The sequence below is a fragment of the Octodon degus genome, unplaced genomic scaffold, assembly GCF_000260255.1.
Source record: "Octodon degus isolate 3935 unplaced genomic scaffold, OctDeg1.0 scaffold00080, whole genome shotgun sequence".
Taxonomy (NCBI): Eukaryota; Metazoa; Chordata; class Mammalia; order Rodentia; family Octodontidae; genus Octodon; species Octodon degus.
The window spans coordinates 6,474,693-6,481,217 of record NW_004524656.1 but is presented as its reverse complement, the minus strand read 5'-3'; the positions used below and the strand labels follow the sequence as shown (position 1 = coordinate 6,481,217).

At 43.2% G+C, this 6,525-nt stretch overlaps 1 pseudogene; it reads right to left on the bottom strand.

Moving 5' to 3' along the window:
• Positions 1–5,821: 5,821 nt before the first annotated feature.
• On the bottom strand, positions 5,822–6,270 carry LOC111818127 (annotated as a pseudogene).
• Between the last annotated feature and the right edge of the window lie 255 nt (positions 6,271–6,525).

Genomic DNA, 6,525 nt, shown 5'->3' with positions numbered 1-6,525 from the left:
AAAACAAAACCTTGGAATGAGGATTGAAGTTTGGAATTCTAGACAAATAAAGTCCACGCATTACCATGGGTAGCTGCCTTCTCCCTATGTTGCGAGTTCTGAAGGATCACTCTCAAATTTTGCAATAAGAAGAAACACTGAAGGGCTGGACAAATAGCTTGGTGGATGAAAGCACCTACAAGCAGGCGCAAGGGCCAGGGGTTCGATCCCTGGGCCAGCTGTGCCCGACACATTGACAGCAACTGAGACTGGGCGTGGTGGCACATGCCTATAATCCCAGCTCTTGGGAGGCTGTAAACAGGCTGATCACTATGAGTCCAATGTAGTAGTGAGACTCTAAATGCCCTATAGCCCCTTCCCTAAAACATACACACATACACACACAAAAAAAGAAACACTGTGGGGCCGAGGAGATAGCTCAGTGGAATAAACGTTTCCCAGGCAAGCTCAAGGGCCTGAGTTCAATCCCCAGTTCCACCAAAAAAAAAAAAAAAAAAGAAGAAGAAACACTAAAAAGACTGAGGATCTGAAGGCAGATTTATTTACATCAACAGGCACTGGCTGGGATCACTCCCAGAGTATCAGACCCCAATCTCTGGTAGTCTAGGGCTTATATGGGATAAACAGTCAGGAAGCATGGAGTCAGGATGACTTGTCAATTGGGGATTGGTTTATGCAGTGTGCACCACAGTGACAGCCATTTCTAAGAGACAGGACAAGCTGAAACTATTACCTGGGCAGCTAACAAAGTACTGGCTGTGGCGGGTGGGGGCGCATTTTCTGCTGCATTGTCCCCTCATTTAGTTTTCTTGGAAAATCTTGTTGGGCCTATTATATGTGATCTTTTGAGACAAGGCCCAACTAGGAGCAGCAACATTAGGGTTGTCAGTGATTCCAGCCAAGATCCCCAAGATTGTCCTATTACAGAGGTTTTTTGGTTTTTGGTTTTTGTTGTTGTTATATTTTAAGAAGAGACATAATTTAAGCCTGTCTGATCTGTAACATTACTCTGGCAAAGTAGCAAGGGAATTAATCTGATATAGGGGAGGGTCCAATGGGCCTTGGATGTTCATCCAGTCTTGGCCAAGTGTCTCATTGATTGTTCTATGCTCTTGGGGCAACCATCCAGAATTTAAGGAAAACAACAACAACAAATAAACAAACAAACAGTGAGGGGGGGCAGGAAAGCAAGGATGGGGGCAAGCAGAAACCAGGCCAATTAACAAAATCACAAGGGGCCGGGGAGATGGCTCAGTGAATAAGTACTTGTCTGGCAAGCGCAGGGGCCTCAGTTCAATCCCTAGTTCCGCAAAAACAAAAAACAAAAACAAATCACAGCTAGCCGAAGGGCAGGGAACAAAGACTAGGGTAAGCATCCTGAAAAGACACAAAAATTAAAGGGGATAGATACGGAGCAATCCTGTGAATGACACCCAAAGGCTTCAGCCGTGCATGGACTGGTCACCATCCAGAGTGGCCACAGTAGGACTTGGAGTGCATTGTCACTTCAGAAAAAGCTGCCTAGTCCAGGTAAATTTCTTTAACATATCTAAGGCGGGATTTCTGGAACTTGTAGAGGTAGTTAATGTTATGACCTGTGCTATTGATTCCAATTTTGTAACTCTGCATGTTTCCACTGTAATTTTATTAACAAGGACTATTTGGTATAAGCTGACAACTTAAACTCCATCTTGTAACAAGCTTCGTAACTTCCAGTTTGTAAAGCCTTGATTTGTTTTGTAAACCACCCCCCAACCCATGCCTTCCCTGAAGAATGTGACTGTTTGTGCAAATAAGAAAATGTTCCTCAACATTCTGCAAAATGAGTTAAACTGTCCTCCCTACGGGAACAAACAGATAACTTAAAAATGGGTGAAACTGTCATCAGATGTCCTTCCGACTACCGGAACATAAACAACGCCTAAGCCAAATAAGGACATATTCCTGTAGAGTTTGCAAAATGTGACCTCGTCTATGGGAACAAAGAGTTAACCCTTGGTCATAACTAACTCAAAATAAGCTTTGTAAAATCCCCACTCCTCCCCTTACTCTTGTGATCTTTCCCTTTAAAAACTGTGCCTCACCTAGACTAAATGTGCACCTACTTGGAGACAAGAGTACGTGCCACACTGAGCTCAGCTAAATAAAGCACTTTTTTGCTTTTTAAGTTTGAGTCCGGTTTTTAGTTTTTTGGTTTACAACAGTTAATATGCGCCTGGGTTATATGTATGACTTACAAACTGTTTTTAAACTTTTCTATGGTTTTGTGGCCTGTCTGCTGTATCTAGTTTTTATTTAATCTAGTTTTTAAAAATAATCTGTGCTACAAATACAGGCCCATTATCATTGCCAATGATGAAAGGTAGGTAATATCTAGGGATGGCTTTTTACAGCAGGACCCTTATTGTCTTCTCAGTACAGGTAGAGAATGGGAAGTTGGGGCCAGTGACACAGACACTGAAGCCTGAGTTGGCTGCCAGGGTACAGGTACCAGCACTCGAGATTACAAATCAAATAGCAGGGGTAGGTCTGGTAGCTGGGGTTGATGTTTCAGTCAATCGGATCCCCATAGGCGGCTTGGGCCTTGGACTAGATTCTTTTCCACTGTTGGTAGCAAGTTTTGAAACAACAGCACAAAGAAGTTTTCTGTGCAGATCATCCTCGCAGGAGAGTTTTGACTGAAATAATTTTGTTCGAGGTGGCCAGAGCATATCTAGCCTGTCAGGTTATATTCTCTCTCTCTGTTGGGGGTGGGGGAGGAGTCAGGTGGCAACTCATTGCCTGATTGACAAATGACCCCAGAACAACAGTAGGGGCATTTACTTATACTTCTTGCGAAGTTCATATCATGTGACACAAGGTTGCCTAGTGACTAATAGCTGACATTGGCCAGGTAGGATGCTTTTCTCAGGACTGAGGTAGCTTGACTGCTTTAGGCACTGAGGCCTTCTCCTGCTCTCACACTTTTGACCAATTTCCAGTTTCAGCAGCTCCCAGCATATCTCCCTTTTTTGTTTTGTTGTTTGAATGGTAGGTGTTCCCCTGTAGTTGGAGAAGCTGTGTTTGGAGACTCTTTAGAATTCATTCCTTTTTTTTGTATTTTAAGGAAGGGTCTACAGGGTGTTCAGGGTCTCACTACTAAGTTGGACTCTTAGTGATCCACCTCTTTACAGCCTCCTAAGAGCTGGGATTACAGGCACACGCCACCACACCCAGTCTCTTTACTGTCTCAGCACGCCCTGGGGACGTGGCTGGCACGGCAGGCCTAGTGCCTCTAAGGCCCCTGTGCCTCTTTGCAGGTATTTAATCCACTGAGCTATTTGGCCAGCCCTTAGAGTTCATTCTTGATGGCAGTCCAAGTATTTTGGTGCCTGTATAGAGCAATTTAACCCTACAGAGTCCAATAGTTCTGTTATGATTTGTCTCTTAGTGTCCCCCCAAAGCCTCATGCAGTCATGGGGCAGACTTCTAGAGTTTGTGATTAATTTGTAATCCACTGGGATTATGAATGATCCAAGACTGGGATTATGGGTGTTAGTGCTACAGCCTGAGGCAGATAGCCTGAATGTAAAACAAGAGAGACAGAGAGACAGACTTCTCTGTCACCATTGTGGCTGCTACTCCTCCTTTGCTCTCTGGCTTTTTGCCACCACCATGAAATGCTGTTCTCTGCCATGTGCCAATCTGCCTTGGAATCAGCTGAGTATGGACTGGAACCTCCAGTAACCATGAGCTAAATAAATCTTTCCTTCCTTCATTTTACGTATCAGTTATTTTTAAAAAATATATTTTAATAAGGGCCTACAGGGTCTCACTACATGGATCAGACTTGTAGTGATCTGTCTGTGGTCAGCCTCCCAAGAGCTGGGATTACAGGTGCATGCCACCATGCCCAGCCTGAATCACTGTCTCAGCGTGTCTTGGGGGTGGGCCAGGATGGCACACCAGGGATGAACCCCGACCACTACATCTACCTAAGCAGGCGCTTTAATCTGCTGAACTATCTGGCCAGCCCTATGTATGCGGTATTAGTCCCAGCAACGAGAGAAGAGTAACATAGACAAGTCCGTAACAGTAGTGAGTTACCAGTACAGCTGGCAATTGTCAGACACTAGTGACTTGAACTTCTACAGCTAACATATTATTATGTCATTACTTTTCATATCTCACAGTCATAGTTTTATGCTGGATAGTTAAGACCAAGTTAAAGTGAGACCTGCATGAACGAAAAATTAGCCTTTTGCTATCTAACAAGGTCAGTTAAACCTCCTCAGGATTTACCTTGGAACCATATATAGTACCTCTTAGTTCTGTCAGTGTCAGCCATTTGGATGAGCCATTGCTTGACCAAGTTGCATTCTGTGAAAGTTTGAGAGAGTGTCTTCTCCCCATGTGACTCTCCTTAGGCACACTCTACATCACTGAGCTGTTTTCCTCTGTAGTCCCATAATCTCCTTGTCATCCTTTAATGGGATACACACCCCAAGTTTTGTTAAAGGCAGAGCTCTGAATCTGAGAGAAAGTCTTATCTCAATAAGCAATCTTTGTTTTATATTTTGGGAGATCTGTACCTCTGGAATCATGAATACATTTAATACACCATGAGATTAACAATAAAGAATTGCCATACACATGTGAAAAACTTTGTTTCTTAATTTAGTTTCATACCAAGAGCATCTTTTATGAAAAAAACGTATTTTAAATTTTTCTGAAGAACTTTATCTTTTAACCAATGACCAAATGATTGGGGGAGTCTTCCAAGAGACTATGGAGATTACTGGGGGCTCCTTATTAATGAACAAAGGTTGGCCACCCCTCACCCACCAACTGGAGTGTCAGACTGTATTCTTAACAGAGCCACTTCCATCCGCAGCGTGTACTCAGCATCTCTCAGGAGTCCACATTTAGAACAGTTCATTCTGGTACAGCAAGTGGCACCTGGATAGTTAGGTCTCGGCCTAGGGTGAGCTTGTCAGCTTCCTTGATCAGAAGGACAGTGGCCTTTGGAGTGCATGGGCAAAGCAGAGAAGCAGCCCTTAGTGACCGGATCCAACTGTTACACAGGTAGGACACTGGGCCTTCCCAGGGGCTGACAGTCTGAGCACACATAACTTAAGGATCCAGATTTTATAGAAGCCAGCAGCTCCAAGAAATCTGAGGAAGTTTTTCCTTTTTTATAACCAGTTTCTGCTACACAATGCAACAGAGCTTTTGTGCTTTTTCAGCAGGCACCTTGGAAGTGTTATTAATCACAAGTGCTTTTTGAAGAAGGAACAAGTTTTGTTTTTAGTTTTTTGTTTCAAAAGAATACCAAATAGTTACAAAAAAGCATTAGAAATGATGCAAAATTTCATTAAACAAAGTAATGAGAATTCAGCAGTGGTTGCTGTATTGCATATTATCTTCAAATCAGTTGTTTAGGTTACCAAATATAAATGTGGAAAATTGGTTCAAAAAGGAGTTATAGGACCGGGTAGATAGCTCAGTAGAATAAGCGCTTGTCTGGCACGCAAGGGGTCCTGAGTTCAATCCCTGGTACCACAAAAAAAAAAAAAAAAAATTAAATTTTTTTTTAAAAAAGGAGTTATAAGAAACTAAAAAGAAAAGGAAAAGAAGAAGGAGAAGGAGAAGGAGAAGGAGAAGGAGAAGGAGAAGGAAAAGAAGATTAAGCATTAACTGTTCTTTTCAAAAGACCAGGAACAATTTTGAACCTCTAAAAGAGTAAGTCCAGGTCAGGTACAAAGAGGGGCTGGCTGACAGGAGCCACCTGAAGGCGGAAGGTGTGTTTTTTGTTTGTTTGTTTGTTTGTTTTTTGTTTCAGGATTAGACCACATTTATTTTTTTCTTACAAAAAAATCCAAACAAATAATTAAGTAAATGTATTTCTATAAGCATTCTATCCTGGGTTCCTTGTCCTAGAATTTAGTATACGGTTCATATTGAGGGTACGTCAACTCTTCTTCTGGATGTTATGACGTCTCCATCTTATAACCATGTTTCTCTAGTTCAGCTCATAGCTGGTTGGAGAAGTTGTCCTCAACATTGTCGTCATCCCAGTTATCTTCCCAGACATGGGCATCTTCATCTTCATCCATACCAGTCCAGTCTTCGGCAGGGAACTCCTCAAACTCGTCGTCTTCCTCTAGGAGACCCAAATCTACTGGCTGCTTTTTCTCTGACATCGCTACCCTCCAAGGCTACTACCCCTCAGAGTGGTACAGGACGAAAGTTGGAGGTCTCGCTACTCGACGGCCGCAGCCACCGCCGCTTGTGTCACCGGAAGGTGTGGTTTTTAGGTCCAGGCAGGTGTACCAGCAGGCTGTGGGCCAACTGTGGCAGCACTGGTGACTTGGAGGATTTTATTTTTTTTTCCGGAACCAGGGATTGAACTCAGGCCTTTGCGCTTGCCAGTGAAGCTCTTATTCCACTGAGCCATCTCCCTGACCCCTACGACTTGAAGATCTTGAGCTGACTTTACAGGCAGGAGAGGTGGATTTTAGTAGTTTGACAATCTGTATTGTTTGC